Genomic DNA, 18064 nt, shown 5'->3' on the forward strand with positions numbered 1-18064 from the left:
TGTGCACAATAAAACAATAGTTTCAGTGATATCAGCTGTTTGACGAACTTTAATATACATTTGCTATAAAACAGGCAGAAATTACTAGAATGTAATACCCAAATAAAATCCATGATCCATTTGCATGACAGATCTTCAATTTACTCGCATTCATGTGAAAGAGACACATAAAAATGATATCCATGCTTAAAATCACTTAAAAGCAGTCTGAAAGACCCCACAGTTGCAAGTGATACCTCAGTACTTAGCCAATACTCATGTTTCGATGGCTTTGCCTTCATGATTCTTCCAGTGGTTCCTTTATGTTTTCTGGTATTTTGCCAAACACCTGTGAATCAGTGCACAACAAATATTCCTGCCATTTAATTTAGTCTTGCACAGAAAGGCTATATTAGGCCTGATACAGACCTAATCCCAAACCTCTAAAGAGGTTTAAGGCACTCTGGTTTCACCTAATCCCGAAACCTAAACCAGAATCATTGAAAACCTCCATAACACCACAGGAATGGGCAAATAGTGAGTTTCCACTATGAAATTATTAAAAGGACACAGTGTATCTTTTGGATTTGAGACCTAAAGCTTTGCCTAAGGAGCTTGGACTGTCCACAATAAAAGTGTTTATTTTGAAGTTAGGAGGTTGAAAGGTTTATTTGACTAGAGGGCTGATTTCGCCCCTCCCACCCAAAAAACAAAGAGGGGTGATCACCCAGAAGAGTGGAAAATAGGAGAGGGGCAGCCCAGCAGAGCAGTCAAAGATGAAACCCAGATTTCTCTTTAAGCTCAGTCGTGGCCCCCTGTGAGAAAAAGCCCCTTGTGCACAACTGGGCTCTTGGGACCTGAAGTTCATCACAGCAAACATGTAAGGAAAGAGTTATTTATGATATAATAAACACATTGCTGCTGTTCAAAATAGAGGATTTACTCTTTTGAGATCTCTTACTGATAGGAGATAACATGTAAAAACGTGCTGTAATGGAACTTTCAATTACAAACTGCATCCAACTGTAATAAATTTGATCTTGCATTAATTCATGTTAAATTAATTGGATTCTGTCATTCCTGAATTCTGGTAACCACCTTATCTTGCCATACAACTCATTATCCTTGCATTGTGAAAGGGGTATTTCATATTAACTGTGCCATATTCTAATAAACATTTAGCCCCTAACAAATTAAAGACCTGAAGTATACTGCACATGTGGTTCCATTTTACATAGCAATTTATAGCAATGATCTGCTGCTCTAAATCTCTTAATTCAAATCATTTCAGCAAAACATACAGGGAAATATGGGGCTGTACTAGTGCATTATACAATACAGAATGTATGTATCTGTGCTCAGGACATTTCTCCTAATGAGAGGCATAACCTCCTCAGTGCACTGTGCTCTCATAACCACCAAATGCCAGTTAAAGCCCTTTAGAGCAAGGATTTAGGAATCAGTGTTCCTACTGATGAGAAATTTGATATGAGTAGAAAAGCAAGCTCTAGATTTACCTTCCCAAACTCACAAAAAATCTCCATGCCTTTGTTTGCATCAATAGAAGTGGAACAGAACAGGACTTATTTAACAGCACTAGATTTAATTTAGCTTTGAAAGACACTGGCTCTATAGGCAAAAATGGCAGGAAAACTGAAAAGGATGTTTTATGAGGTACCAAACTTCCTGGCTGGAATTAGAGCAGGACAGCTTCCTGAAAAACTACACAAATTACACAGCTTTTAACTCCTAGACAGGTGACACAAGCAAATGATGGTTTATTTGCTTTCTGTGAGCAAGGCTTGGTGTGGCTGGAGAGTAAGGGGGGCCTGTGGACGGGAGAAGAGCACATCTCTGCAGTGCTGTCATTGTACACGCCTGCACTGCGCTTCCCAACATCCTGCTGAGGGTGCAAGGGTACAGCACCAGGGGACAATTTCAATCCCACAGCACTTTTGTTCCAACAATATACCCAGGGTCATTTACCTATTGCCTGATTCAGTTCAGTTGTGACACGTAACCAGTAACTTCCATGGGGAACTATTTCAGGAGGCAACTTTTTTCTCTGAGGAAGCTCTCCCACGGGACCTGGGAAAATTTGTACGGTTGTGTTGGACTGAAAGAATTGGGGCTTTATCCCACAAAAAATCCAAGTTCACAGTGCCTAATGGAGGAGACAAATGACTTCAGGAATGCGACAACCCCAAGAAGAGCAGCTGATACATGGATGCTGTGCAAGCAGAGAGCCCAAACCACAGCCCAGTGCGGGCCCCACTGACCGGCCTTCCCAAACCAGCTGTGGGGAATGGCCCGAGCCACACCGACTGCTGGCAGCGACAACCCGGCACCAGCGCCCCGGCCCAGCCCCTCCCGGCTGGTTCACAGCTCGTGTCCGGCTGTACGGAGCAGTGACACGCTCCGGCTCCCGGTGAAGGCCGGCTCCTCCCGGTTACAGGCCGTGAGGAAGCGGACAGGCGCCCAGCCCCTCGCAGGGCTCTCGGAGCGGGGCTGCTCCGCGGGGGCTGCGCTGCCTGCCCGTGCCGGTGCCGGTGCCGGGGCTGCCGTGAGGGACACCAGGCGGAACCCCCCGAGCCGCCCGCGCCCGGTCCCGGCCCGCCGGGGCCCAGCAGCCGCCGGCACCGACAGCGCCTGCGCGCCTCCCGCCGGCCCCGTGACGTCACGCGCGAAGCTCGGCGTTCCTCGTTGTCCGTCCTGTTCCCGCGGGGATCGCCGAATAATCGCTATCACGCACCCGCCCCGCCGGGCGGAAGGGTGCTCGGTGAGCGGGGGGAGGGAGGATGGGGGTACCCCGCGCTCGGCCGCGGGGGTGGCGGCGGGGCCGGATCGAGCTGGGAGGGCTCCGCCGTCACCGGCGCGGCGCCGCCTCACGGGCCGGAGGAGGCGGCGGCGCTGTGCGCACGCGCGAGGCGTCGCCACGGCAACGGCGCGGTGGCGGCTCGGCCGCCGCGTGCGGGGCGCGGCCCCTCAGAGCCACTCAGGGCCCCGGACAGGCACTCACAGCCCCTCAGGGCCCCGGACAGTTCCCCACAGCCCCTCAGGGCCCCGGACAGCCCCGGACAGTTCCCCACAGCCCCTCAGGGCCCCGGACAGGCACTCACAGCCCCTCAGAGCCCCGGACAGTTCCCCACAGCCCCTCAGAGCCCCGGACAGTCCCTCACAGACCCTCAGAGCCCCGGACAGTTCCCCACAGCCCCTCAGGGCCCCGGACAGCCCCTCACAGCCCCTCAGAGCCCCGGACAGTTCCCCACAGCCCCTCAGGGCCCCGGACAGCCCCTCAGAGCCATTCACGGCTCCAGATTGCCTCAGCCCCAAAGCCCCTCACAGACCCTCAGAGCCCCGTACAAGCCCGGAGAGCCCCGCAGGGCCCCTCAGAGCCACTCATGGCCCCAAAGCCCCTCAGAGCGCCATACAGCCCCAGAGAGCCCTGCAGGGCCCCTCAGAGCCACTCGTGGCCCATCACAGACCCTTACAGACCCTCAGAGCCACTCACGGCTCCAGATCCTCTCATGGCCTCAAAGCTCCTCACAGACCCTCAGGGCCCTGCACAGCCCAGGACAGCTCCTCAGAGCCACTCATGGCCCATCACAGACCCTCACAGCCCCTCGGAGCCACTCACAGCTCCAGATCCCCCCCTGACCCCAAAGCCCCCTATGGCTCCAAAGGCCCTCACGGCCCCTCAGAGCTCAGCACGGACCCTCAGAGTCCCGCAAGGCATTGCACAGCCACTCATGGCCCTGCAGAGCCCCACTCCAGTCAGGGTGGGAAGAAACTCAAGCTGGCACAGTAAGGCAGATGTTGCATCTGTGGCTAATGTGAGGCATCTGCTCAAAAAAGGTGATGTTTTGATTAGGGTCTGCATCTTCTTGATACTCTGCAACAGTTTGCCTGGACAGTCTGTACAGGAGCTCCTCTGGCAGCAGTGATACAGTGTGTGTGTGCCTTGAGTTCAGGATACACCCCATCAGACATCAATATCAGCACCAAACCTAGTGGTAATGGAGCCCACAGTTCTAATGCACTGAATTTTACAACTCTCCATAATAACCCCAGTACTTTTATGACCAACACAAATAGGTATTCTTTAGGTATTTAAGCGACATAGACACTGCTTGAGCAAACGGAGGAAAGGCAGGCAGGAGCAGCATTGGCTGAGTACTGAACACGGTTCTGTCCGAGGCAGGCACGGCCTCAGGTGGGTCTCTCCCCACCATTTGCAAAAGAGTAGTGGCAGTCCTCAGGAACACCTAAAAGTGCTTTAATGCCTTTCAGTTGGGAGCATTTACAAAAGACAACCTATTGTTAAGTACAGTACGGTAATATAAAATACAACGTTATATTTATTAACTGCTCAGAGCTCTGGGCTCGGCTCTGGCTCGCTCGGTGTCGCCCTCTGGCGGCAGCGCGGTCCCCGGCGCGGGCAGCGCGGCCCGTTCCGAGCGGCGCCCGGGGACAGCTGTCACTGAGCTCCGACATCGCCCTTCTTTTGGTTTTCTCCTCCGCAGTGCTGGTTGTGTGAAACAAGGAAAAGGCCTTGGTACAACTCCTTTAAGTGCCAGTTTAGAGTAGGAAACAATCCCGGTCCCAGATTCAGCAGCTTCATTTTGAAATGAAAAAGGTAAAAAGCAAGCAAGGTGTGTGCTCTGGAAAAAACTGGACCACACGAGATGGAAATATGTGTGTAACTTTTTCCTCTGGGAATTGTTTTGAGAAGCATTTTGCCACGCTTTTTAGCACAGTCTCTTTATGACCTGTCATCCTTTCGAAGCTCCTTTCAGTAAACCCCAATTTTAGCAGCGTTTCTGTGAAGCTTTCAGAGAGGGCTCTGTGACTGGGAAATGTCATAAAAAATGTGTCCTGTCTGCCTAAGTTACAGGAAGTATAAAGATTTTTTTAAATTTTTATTTCTAACTAAATGACTAGATTTTTTTAAAAAGCTACTGGAGGAACTTCTTGTTTTTTAACGATTCCTAATAATGTTTTTATTGATTTACTAGTTAACTAGGTTGACTAGTTTTTTCTTGTTTTAAAAATACCCTGTGATCAGCAAGTCTAACTCTGTTTATTCTGGCTTGGATGTGTGATTATCAGTTATAAAGATTCTGCAGATGGAAATTCTGTTGGTGCATGCACTGGAATAGATGCTGGTTTCTAATATCAGATAGATTGTCTGATTTTGGTTAATTGATGTAGAGACTTATTTTTAAGCACTGGGATTACAATGTTGGAATTGTAAGGTATTTAGGGAGCAGATCTGTTGACTAAGTACATTTATGCCCTTTCTGAGCATTTTAAAATACTGTGAGTTTCTTTTTGCAAAGAACTGTTGAATTACTGACCCGTGTATGTTCTTACATTCTAAAGAGACACATTTTTTGGCTCTCTACCATGAAGTACATCAGGCTGTATTATGCTTCATGTTTGCATAGGTCTTATTTTTAATTTGAGTACTATTTCTCTGCAAGCTCAGCCATAACAATGTACTATTTCACTGGATCAGTAGTAACTGTAAACCAGTCATTGCTAATTAGCTCATATGGGAAATTTAACCCTGAAGATTATGATTTTTCAAAATAATATTCTACGAAGCACTGTTGTCATTGGGGAAAAATAGCTACTCTGACTGCCCTTCTGTAATAAATTGTCTTGTTGCAGCTGGATTATAGATGCATGCTAGTGCTATTTCTGGCTTTGTGAGGACAAACTTGATTTAGAAAAAGGTTGAACTTTGCTGTTTGGAGACCCTTTTTGAGTTGTAATGTTGTACTTTTCCTTTGTACAAACTTGGAATCTCAAGACAATATTACATGTTTGTTGTGTTTGTATGTCTTTATAAAGGGAAAAGGTAAGTCTAGTGGCAGTAAGTGTTTTCCTCCCCAGAATATCTGTGTGGATGCATCTATGCTGTCTTTGTAAGAATGCAATTTGACTGCACTAGAATATACGTGGTTGTACAAACATAGGATTTCAAATTAGTAATAGGTTGAAAACTCTTCAGCTACTGGAGTTTTAGTTTCCAAATTACTGGTCTCTGTGGAGCAGTGTAAGTGATCACAAAACAATGAGAATGAAACTAATCTTAAAAAAGCCCAATTTTCTGCATAATTTTTTGCCCAAGCAAGCCAGCTTCCTTTTGAGCTCTGTGCTGGCTCAATCACATCATTAAAATTGCAATTTTTTTTCTTTTCATAAGCAATAAAATAATTTCACAACTGTAATGAATGCACTTCCTATGGTACATTTTAATTATATGCAGCTAATGATGGCATTGCTCATCATTTCAAAAATTGTCTCACTGGCATTTATGACTTGGTGTAAACGCTCATATATCATGGGATTATTTGAAAGAACTGGAACTTTGAGAGATGTCAGCTTGGCTGTGTTGAGGAAAATGACTCATTAAACAAGAGGTGCTGGTTAACAGTGGGAGACTGCAGGACACATTTAGGCTACAAATATCAGAGTCAACAGATTTACCTTAAAAAGCCTTGTTACTGGATGTCATTTAAAAAAAGGATATTTTAGCCTTTTCCAGACCATTAAACTGGAGAATCCAGGCTATATAATGATTCAGAAGTGTTTGAAATAGGAATCAGTCTCTACTGCATCTCAAAAGTGAAAGTTCCAGAGGAAGTCACCTTTTCAGTAAATGGATTTACCAGCACAGGTCTTTAGAACTGTAACATCATACTGTGAGCAAATTAAGAGTTTTATGAGGAAAAAAAAAATATTTTAGTCAGCAAATCTTCTTTCTCATGATTTGTTTTTAAAGGTCATAAGGTGACCATTACAGTAAAAAAACCAGTTGTTTGTACAGGATAACCTTCCCAGATGAGATGCAACCCTGTCCTAAACCTCTGGGTCTGCGGCCTGAGTTTCCCAGAGTCACTGGGTGACAGTTGACTGTAAGGTAAAGCTGAGCAAGAACTATTTGAAAAAGAAATATAGACTAATGTTTAGCTTTTCTTTTTGTTTTAGTTATTCCATAGTTTTTCAGTAGATGCTAAATTTCTTTGATTTAGGGGAGGGAAGGATTTTGCTTTAAAACACTAGATAGGAGTCGTAGGACAGACTTTTCACACTCAGACAGCTGGAGCAGCTATAGATTCCCCACTGAAATGAAAATGCAACAATTCAAGATTTAGAAAGGCAAAAAGTGTGACCAGAGCATTAAATAGAAGGGCCATATGATACCAAAATTAAGCTCTGTGTTTATTATAAAGAAAATCCTTGTTTTAGAAGGGAAAAAAAATGAACTTGTTCCACCACTTTCTTTTTTCCTCAGGAGAAAACACAGAATATATCCTAGGTAATAAATCTGTTTTATGGCTCACATGAGAAAGGGTGGAGAAACTCCCATTATTTTCTTCCCAGAAATTGAAATACACATGAGCTAACATGGGAGACACTGGGATTTTCATCCAACACATGCACAGCTGGCTTCTGCTTTTATTATTTTTCTAAACCTAATAATTTTTCATTTGATTAGCTGGTGGCTGACAAAACTATCACTTGGGCAGTGTTTTGTATATTTAGTAGAGGAGGTGTGATGCGAAAGAGATACTGTAATGTGTACCCAGAAGCACAGCACAACTTGTTCAGCTGATGAGAAATTTCTGCTTGCCTCTTCTTGAAATGCTAGTTTCTATCATCAACATTTGAGTTTGAATATAAAGAAAGGAACTTCTCGACCTCTAGAAACAGGAGAATTGTGTAAGATTTGAGGATTATTTTTTCTTAGTTCACGTTGTAGAACTGTATGATGTTGTGCACGTGGAAATAAATTGTGAGGAGTCAACTGGCAGTCCACAGTGCCAGTTTTGCTGTGAGAAAGCACAGAGACTATTGGAGAGCAGAACTGTCCTAGTCAGTGTTAGGAGGTGGGAAAAGTAGAGCTGCAAACAAGATTTATTAAGGACTTGAAGTGTACAGAATGTAAGCTGTGGAGAGACCCATGGACACAATGTGAAAAAAACCAAGAGCAGCCACCCACAAATGCAATGAGACGGTGAGATAAAGGGAGAACAGACATAAAGGTGGGAGAATAGGAGCCATCTCGGAATGAGATTCCTCAGAGCCATGTCTGAGCAGACTTCTCTGCTCTGGATTCTCAGTTTGAAATCAGGAGGGAGAATGACCTATCAGAACTCTTTCCTGTGCCTTCTGCAGAATAAAGAAAACGTGTTCAAGAATCCAGTGCCCTGTTTTGCATTGACCATTAATGCCAGGAACAAGGCAGGCTGGTTTCTCCTGTGTTGACTCTCCTGGTGTTTGAAGTGCTGAGCCGTGTTGCTGTCTGTGTGTTCTGGGCAAAGCAATGATAACACCTTCCCTAAGTAAGCAGCAGGGGAAGAAGACTGCAGTTTTATCCCACATTAGTAGGTCTGTATTGTCCAAGTGTTTAGTGTGTTTCTTGTTATTTTCAAAAATTCCAAAACAACTTGACCTGTTCTGGAGGCAGGAGAGAATGTGGGCTATCTGCTTCCACTTGAATATTGTGTGATGATGTCTCTGGTTTTGATTTGTAGTCATGTACAAGTGGTAGATACTCAAAACCATGTAAGAAATTTCTAAGTGAAATGAGTTTGAAGCTACAGGTTCATTGCATAGCCAGACCTCTACTTTTAATGTAATTCACACAGTGGCTGCTGGGGAAGGAATGCTTTTGAAAGGACTAGTAGGATCACTGGATTGTGTGTCTGCTTTCAGACCTAGCTCCATTACACTCACTAAATAATTGTTGACAAGTTCAAGCTCTGTAACTAGAGGGTTACGACTTTGCTAAATGCCATGAGTCAATCTGTGTTCATGGACAAGGAAAATGACCTTAATGGAGAAATACAAGACTGCTGAAGTGGCAGTCGATCATCATAGGAGCTCTGTTTTGGTTGTACCTCTCTTAGAGGTTTTATGCTGCTAGGGATCAGAATGCTGTGGTGTATGGGACCTTGGGGCATAGAAATGCATGCAGTATCAGGGATGGCTGTTCCAACTGAGTGTTGCCCAGTGCAGAGGCCCAGGCAGCAGTCTCTCCAAAGGAGGTAAAATCAGTGCGGCCAGCTTCACTGTCCACCTCGTTTTTCCTCAGTCTGCCTTGTCAGAGTTTGTATCTCTGTCCTGCCAGTATTTAACTATTTGTTGTAATAATTCTCTTCTGCAATGAGCCTGATCTTCTGAAGCTGTACTTTGAACTCTTGCCCCTGTGTGCCACACTGGTTCTGAGCTGGTGAACCATGTTCCTGTGTTGGCTGGAGGGGGTGTGTTCCTGACGTGCAGCTGGAGATGCCGCTGGTTAGGAAAGGCCCTTGGAGCAGAAGTGGCTGCCCAGGTGGCACCACGTTTGCTGCAGTGCAGCACCATTGCCTGGTTTTGCACTCTGTTCCCTTGTTCAGGTGCAGAGGGCTCCTCACCCAGTTTGGAGTAGGTTGCAGAGAGGGAGACAGTCCACAGTGCTGTGCTAAAAAAACAAGTGCTAGTGTGAGCAGGAGGGTCTCCAGCCTGCTACAGTTCCCCAGCATTTGTGCTCTTTTGCTCTTGGTAACAGTTGGACCTTATGGAACCAGGGTCTCAAATCTGAGAGTAATTGGGCGTATGTGACACACTGCAGGACTTTTTTAATTTAATTTTTTTTCTAGTACTGTGCTTAGGCCTCCCTCCTTTCACTTCAACAATTGAGGGTGTTGGTTGCTTCCTCATGTTTGTGTAAGAAAAGCTTTTTATAGTCCGTTTTTCCAGTTGGCGTATGTACTTCCTCCACTGTAGTGTAACACATCATTCTTCCCATCCCCTCCCAGCCTCTGAAGCTAATGGGAGACCTTCAGTGTTGTTTTATTTGCAATAAAAATGAAACTGTGGGGTTGGGAATGGTCATTATTCTTGCCTTAAAATGTGTTCATCAACAACTTTTGTTTTGTTCTTGGTGAATGAAAAAGATGTAAGGAAGCAAGGAATAATCAGCCATATCTAGTTTATAGGACATTTAGTTTGAACTGAACGTCTCTAGCTCAATTTTTGTTTAGCTGAAAATCTATCAAGAATAGCAAAAGTTTGTCAGAAACATTAATGGAAGTGGGCTGCGTTCTTTTTTTTTTTAAAGAAGAATTCTTAATGTAATGCCAAATTTGAAGAATTTTTGAGTATCATCTATCCCAGCTTCTGCAAGGTAGCAGCTGGAGTGAAGGCAGTCTGGAAACTCCACATCCATCCATTATTTTGCCCTGTAATGGCAAGTCTGGCACACTGACAGCACTTGAGCCTTGCAGATTTGGAGCTGTGCTGCAGCTCTTTCCTTGATGGAACATCAGTTACATCAAAAAGAAAGGAAGGTGGCATGGCCACTCTCATATCATTGGCTGACAGAGTCCTGTCCCTGGTCAGGACAGTGGGCACTGCATCCTGCTTGAGGACAGTACAGCACCTGGTTTGCCACAGCTTCACTCCTGCTTGCTGGTTGTTTTTATCACCATTTGTCCAGGAGTGTTACTTAGCCCCAGAATAGAATTAGTAGTATTTAATGTGGAAGCCTTTTTTCTCTTGTCTGTGACAGATAGATTATTGGGAATATCTGGGAATGCTCTTTATTTCTAGTGATTTGGATGCTATTTCTCAAGAAAGATTATGTTTTGGAACTATTTTATTTTTTTTTTTTATTTTAAATATTTTTTAATATAATCTTCCGAGGTCTTCCAGCACTAATGAATATAGGCTAGTCTTTCAGCGGAGGGGCATGTGCAGACATGGTCCCTTGTGGATTGAACTGCATCACTGCTTCAGATCTTCACTATTTTTAGCCTCTATATATGCCTTGTTTTTCCCAAGTGTCTCGTTCTAAGGTGGCATCATAACTAACCCAGTCAGGGCAGGAATTCACTCTTTTCCCATATATTAGCTTCACTGTAAGCTTGCAGCAAAAACATGGATCTGAGAATCCTTGCAGCTTAAATCTTACCATAGGATGTCTAAGGTCCTGACAGGTGATTTTTAATCGACTTTTGCATTCTGAGATTTCTCTATGAAAATAACATTTTAAAGGTGTTTGCTTATTTTATTGCTCCATTGCTAAATAATTGAAATCAGCACATAGCATTTAATTATAGTGAATTTTTAATCATAAATATTGTATAGTGCCTGATGGTGTAATTGGGCATTTTTATAATAAGCCCTTATTTTTTAAAACAAGGGAAGATCTCTGAAATTCGTGCCTTCATGCTTGTGCCCATTAAATGTGGTTATCATTATCTAGTGACGACATGTGTTCTTCCTAAGATTCTCTTCTCTTTCATGCTGATGCTATCTCCATGCTAGATTATTCCTGTTCCTAGTAGCACCCCGGGGCAGTAGTGAGAAGTCAATGTGTCCCATATGGCCGCTTTAGACAGCAGCTCTGGGTGTGGGGAGACGGGAGAGCAGAGACAGCGGGGTCTGCGTGCTCTCCCTGTCCCAGAAGCAGGGCAGGCAGAGGGGGAGCAGGGCTGTGGCTTTCTGTGCTGTCGGGCTGGCAGGAACGTGAGAGCGCTGCAGTGGGACAGGGTGCAGTTATTTGTTGTGCCATGCGGGAGGAAGGAGCCAGGGAGGAACTGCGACTGAGTCACCCGCTCTTCCTGGAGCGCCTCCTGGGGTGGTGCTGCTACAGGCAGCCCAGTGCAAGACTGAGCCTGAAGGCTCCCCAGAGCTGATTGCAAATATTTTGCAGAAGTCTTATTTTCTGGTAATTACTTTAACATGAATCAGTGTTTTCTCTTTTGTCTGATCTTGTTATGAGCCTTCTTGCCTGATCCTTCTCCCACTGTCATGGGAGCAGGGCAAGTGTTCCCACAGCACATGTACCATTCCTGCTGTCTCTGGCCTCTCAGGTTCAGTGGCTGTGAGTAGGTGCTATTCAGGACAGCCGACCAGTGATGTGTCATTTTGGAAAAATGGCTGATCCTGGACCTGTGAAGCCTTTGAAACTACTAAGCTGTTTCAGTAGTGGGTTTAGAGCAATTTGTAGAGTTGGGGTCCAGGTACTGTTTGCCAGTTCATGTTCCTAGTGATTCATGGAATTAGAGCTCCTGTGGAATCCTGGAACCTTGCTTTTGAGGCAGATGGTGTGTATGAACTGAGTTCAAAGCACCCAGTCCTCAACAGATATATGAAGAATGGCTTGGATTTAGGTTCCACCAGTGGGTCACCAACAGTGTTTAGTAGAGACTAATAATAACAGTGAATAGAACTCATTCCATTCCCAGTTCTCTAGGGTTTTAGAAATCCAGCAGAACCAGCAAAATACCTAAAGCCCAGCCACTGAAACCCAGCCAAATTTTGTAAAGATTACAATGATAACTTCAAATAAATATGAATTGTGCTATTTAAATGTACAATTTATTTAAAAACAGTTATTTTGCCAAACCATATATGTACCCAATAACTAAACCAAGAAATAAGCAAGAATTAACCAAGGTTAAGAAATCTAAGATTATAAGGTTTAGAAAAAACCTTTCTGATATATTTAATGTTTTTGTTTAACCATGTGATTTACATTTAATCCAGTTAGACTAATTAATACATACATATCTTTATAGCTGACCAAACACTTCTCATAAGCAACTGACTGGTTTGTGTTACTACATTTGTTCAATGAGGGTGGAGGGAGAGAGGTGTAGAGTATAACTCACTTGCATAATCTTTTGCAAGTAGTAGAAAAAATCTGTCTCACAATATAGCTACAAGAAATACATGGGTGCTCATAATTCATATTATCCCATAAAATTTAGAAGAGCATTCAGAGACTGCAAATGAAGGTAATTTATGTGTAAAACCTCATCCATGAAGAATTTATTGCCATAGTAGGTATAATATACTTTGGCACAGACTTCTTCTGTGAAACTAGTACTTGCAGATTTGGGAAAGGAACATACCAGAGACCTTGCAGGTTAAACTGTAGTCTGGTTTTATACAAAACACATTATAATGAAGACTTTTCTCTTTTGAGAGAGCTGAAGTCAGTTGGTAAGTTAATGTGCCGTGGCTGTGGACAATGTGTTTGAACATCGTCTCTGTGCAAGTAATCTCTTTAAAAGCAGTGTTAGTTTAGTGGGAAAAGTGCTACATTTGTGTAAGCATTGATGTTTGTAAATATTTTGAGCCTTAAAGGGAGCTGAGGAAACTGCAGAAGTGCATTCCTACAAAACATTTTAATTTGCAGTATCTAAAAATGAGTGTGTGTTTTGCAGAAGTTGTTTGTTAACCATGTCATGAAGCCCAGACCTCATTCTTCTTGTGAGGACCACACTGGGACACGAGGCCTCGTCTTTCTCCCTGCACTTGGGCAAAACTGCCAGGTGAAGGCCCTGGGATCCATCCATCTCATTGCCAGTTTGACTTGGGCTTGTGGTGGCCGAAGTGAGGCCAAGGCAAGGCTGTGGTTACGTTGCAGGGCTGTCGTGCACAGGCTCAGGGAGATGTCAGCAGTGTTCTCCTCAGTGCTTGGGTGGCTCATGCAGCTGGAGCAGAGAGATATTTCCTTTTGTTCCTACTGTTGGACTCCGATTTCTGTTTTCTTTTGAGATTACATTGTGCACTTATGCTTTTATAGTTGCTGCCTCTCTTTGACCCAAACACTTTTACTTCCATGGAAGTTAATGATATTAAATGAAAATCAAGGCAACCCATTGCCACTCCAAGATTTCTGCATAATACAAGGTAAGCCTAAGATAGGGAAGGATTTGTTATACTCTAAAATATGCTTTTAAATGCATGTAGCTGGGAATGGAGAGAAGCAGCTCCTAGCATGATATATAAGAGGGATTTTGGCCCACATCAGCAAGGGAAGCTACAGGGCATATAGGTATAAAAACGGACCAGAGTTCGCAAGCATTGATGTAGAGCAGATAAGACCTTTAAAATTCTTCCCTGAAAGGTGCACAGTGGTGTTGGGCAGCAGTCTGCTAGGCTTGGATTGTAAAGAACATTATCAATTCCTCTGGGATTTTAACTGTTAATTCCAGGAAGTCTAGGTGTTTCAGGAAGTGCTATTCAAATATTATGATATTTCTTCCGGATGTAGATCCTTGGACAGTACACTTGCACTTAGTCTTTTCTCTGTTGGCTTGCTCTGCAGGAGAAATCCCAAACTATTGAGAACAAAGATGACTTCCTGTGCCAGGTGTATTAGCTGGAATTACCTCTCTTGTAGAAAGAAATAACTTCTCTCTTGAAAGCGACATGGGAATTTTGATGTTAGTGAAGATTTATCTCATCAAGGATGTCACTCGGCTACTAAGAAAAGCTCACTGGACTCATATCACAAGTACTGTGTTCAGTTCTCTGCTTTTCCAGATGGATTTAGTGGAGTTACAGACAGTGCAGAAAATGGCAACTGAAACAATTTGGTTAAACGGAACAACTGTCAAATGAGGAGAGACTGAAAAGCGTGGTACTCTTCATTTAGAGAAAGACTGAGATAAATTTATCATTGAGATTTACAAAATCATGAAGGTGATGAAAAAGCCAGGTGTGAAACTGTTGCCCTCCAAATCCTGCAGTGTAAGAACTAGAGGGCACTCAGTGAAGGTAGTAGGAGATCAGATTTAAAGCAAAGAAAAGAAAACAGTCCTTCATTTTCTGGAACTCCAGGCAGTGAATTTTTTGCCATGGTAGGTAGCAAAGGCAAAGATATCAGCAGGTTCAAAAGAGATCAGACAATTTCATAGACAGAAACAGAACTGCAAATAGAGAGTGAAGTTGTGTGCCCTGTAACAGCATTGTGCACGGGGCTTTGGGGGACAGGAGGAAGGGACCTCAAAAGCAGCCAGGCTTCTGTCTTTTTCCTAAACAGTATCTCTACATAGCATGGCACTGGTGGAAGTCGGGTACTAGGCCAGATGGGACCAGTCATCCAACATTGCAGGACATTTTTTTCTGCCATACAGGACCACACCATGTTCTGCTTTGAAAGGGTTTTATTGTTAGTGCATTGAATTCTCATAAGGATAATCAAGAAAAAAAAAAATCTTTATTAGTGTGTTAATTGTTGATATCTGAAATATTGTTGATACCTGAAATATTGACATGTTTTAAAGTCTGATCCATTGATAGTCAAATGCCTGTTACTGTGCACGTCACTAACATGGCATTTATTTGGAAAATGTACAGGTTGGAAAATGAATTTTAAGTTTGTGTGTTTATTTTTCTTGGCAGTGAGTTTTGGTTATCTCTGAAGGGAAAAGCTATCCAGGTGCAGTGAAGCTGTGTGGTGCCATGAGTGCTCTGGCAGGAAGGTATGCAGGACAAGTATGTGAGGAGCTGGATCAGAGTGGTTTCTTCGTGCTCCAGCACTGTGTGCTACTGAGATGGCTTTGTGCTAGTTCCAAGTAGGCCAAGTTGAGCCAATGAATCAACAGGGACTTAGGGCCAGCCACATCCACAGATCAGGGACCCAGAATTTGGGTTGTGGTCCCCATGCCAAGCACTCAGAGCTGGGATGGCATCCCTGCAGTTTGGAGAATCCTCCCCAAGCAGCCTCCTGTGCCTGCCCAGCTCCCCCATAGGCTTCAGGCTACCGCTTCTTCCATAGCAGCTCACTCTTTTATTACATCTCTAGCATTTGGAGGAGACCTGCAAAGAAAGGTGGGGCGGGGTAGGGAATCACTATTTCACTTTAATATAAGGCACGGAAAAGTTCTTTAATATGTGTTTGGGTGGGGGTTTTTTGTAAAATATATTGTCATCTGTATGTTGTTTTTTTTTTGTCTTGGTAACATTAAGCATATTACAAAAACATTCTTTGCTTTAATCAGACAGTATGGGCTTTGTTCATATGGAGACTTTTGAATATTATGTGTAGCTCCTGTACTCTGGGCACAAGCCTTTAGCAAGGATACTTACATGAGCATAAACTGTATGAGTGCATCTCAGGTCGGCTCATTGTGTCTGTGGAAACTGGTGGTGCTCTGCTGTTGATGAGAAATCCACCATAAACAAATCCTCACTCATGGTCTCAGGTGTGTGATTGGGAAACACGTTTGGCTTTTAATCAAAAGAAATGGAGTGTTTGGTTCTTAGGAATATCTTTTCTCTTGTTTCAATGAAGTAAATGTTAACGCAAATAAGGAGCTTAAAGCGGTCTGACTAAAGCCTCAGCTAATTGAGCTTCGGTTCTGTGAGAATTTGGATGTCATCATCCTTTTGTTTTCCACTTTTTTGGAGAAGTACTTCAGCTATACGGCAAAAATAAACAAACCTTTTAAATCTTCACACTTAAAAACATTTCTGAATATTTTTAGTTAATGTTTACTCCTTGCAAATTTATCTTGGTCTGAAAAAAAGTTTCAGGCGTATTGTTTTCCTAACAAAGATTTGACCTTCATCTTTATACATGGTTTCACTATTCTTCCTATCAGCATTTAGTTCAAAGGAGCACTTCGAAGCACACAGGCAAAAACCCGTTCCATTGTGTAAAATAGAAATGTGTGTTTTATATCACAAGAGTTTAGAGAACAATGCAAAGGTCAATTGTGTTGCTTGCTCTCCTGTCACATGATGTGGGTGTGTATATGAATGCATCCCTGGAATTCCACTGTGGGATCTGCATCTTTGAAGCTGATGCTAAAATTACTGCCGAGGCTCTTCCAAAGGCGGATACTGATAGAAGATTCAATGAAATCGAAGGTCGCCAGTCTGGTAGGCGTTGAAAGATACCTGGCTATGATACTATTTCTGATTTAATAATGCGAATGGGAGGCTAGCCCTTTGTAATAATTAGGACTAATTACTGAAGAGGTGTTGACAGATGGGCTAAGAGGAAACAAACTGCCTTTATCCAGTGGCTTAGAGTCAGATTACTAGTCTTGTGTTATCTGTTTCTCAGAAAGTAGAAGCTTCAATCATTCACTAAGTCTTCAAAGGGGAAAGGGATCCTAACAATATACAGGATTTGGGATGAAGCTATGAAATAAGTCTTTGACTCAAAATGGCTAAATTAATCTCCTTTCCGTAAATTATCATACTTTTAAAGTATGAGTTACAGATGGAGAATCTGATTGTAGTACTGAAAAATATGTGAAATCAGTATTGATGACTGTCCTGTTGCTGCTTCTGCTCATGGATTAGTCTAAGGTTGGTTCCTTGCTATTAATTATATTAATATAAATTTTTTGATTCCTTCTTATGCCATGCTTGCTATCCAGCTGAAATGGACACAAGGGAAAGTAGTAAGTACTCTTTCATTCAGTGTTTGGTTTATGCAGATGTCATCTCTGATCAACAAGCAGAAAATACATCTGCTGAAGTTAATTACAGTTATTTACCTTTTTAGGAGACAAGATGATGCATATTGCAGGAAGAAAACAATATATTACAATACAATTGCATTTACTGAGAATAATGTAGGATTTCTTTAAAGAGGATTTCTTCTCTCCTTTTGAATGTAGCATCCATCCAGCACATCTGCATGAAGTAGATACAATTGTCCAGTGTGAATGGAGTTAACAAAGACATTCAGGGATTAATGCTTTGTCACCAGAATGAGCACTCAGTGTGACTTACTTTAGGCAAATGGTTTAAAAGTCCAGTCACCTTCCATCTTCTCAAATGACTTTTAAGTGCTTTTCTCCCCACTCTCCACCATATATAGAACCTGGTTTTCTTAGAAACGTGATAAATATGGTTGCATTCGATAGCACTTATAAGCAGAGGTAGCTTTCAATTATTTATTTACTTTTAACAAAAGGGGCCATTTAATTAATGTTTAAATATTTATAACAGTTTTATTGTGCTGTAAAATCGGTTATACTTTGATCTAGATTTTCTGGTTTGAGATAATAGGGTTGGTAAAAGTTTTCCTAATGAATTTGGTCAGAACATGACATAATCTGATTATCTGATGAAAGATTGACACTTTGGTTCCTGCCAGCATAAAAGCACGGTACAATGGGGGCTGTTGAGCACAAATTCAAAGGCTGGGAGTTCAAGTTCAGGTACAGCAGAATTGTTCAAAGTTTCAAATTAATGCAGTGAAACAGTGTTGTATTTTTCACTACATTTTTGGTCAGGAGTAATTCATGGTGGATGAGAGGAGTGAAGCTTGAAG

The 18064-nt window shown here is 43.0% G+C and overlaps 1 protein-coding gene across 1 annotated transcript in view; it reads left to right on the top strand.

Moving 5' to 3' along the window:
* Positions 1–2654: 2654 nt before the first annotated feature.
* GNB1L (G protein subunit beta 1 like) overlaps positions 2655–18064 on the top strand; it is a 46515-nt gene continuing 31105 nt past the window's right edge. The window contains exon 1 of the mRNA XM_083873664.1: positions 2655–2758. The gene's annotated coding sequence lies outside the window, so the exon portion shown is untranslated. The remainder of the gene's footprint in view (positions 2759–18064) is intronic.

Source organism: Zosterops lateralis, assembly GCF_965231275.1.
Source record: "Zosterops lateralis genome assembly, chromosome: 17".
NCBI lineage: Eukaryota > Metazoa > Chordata > Aves > Passeriformes > Zosteropidae > Zosterops > Zosterops lateralis.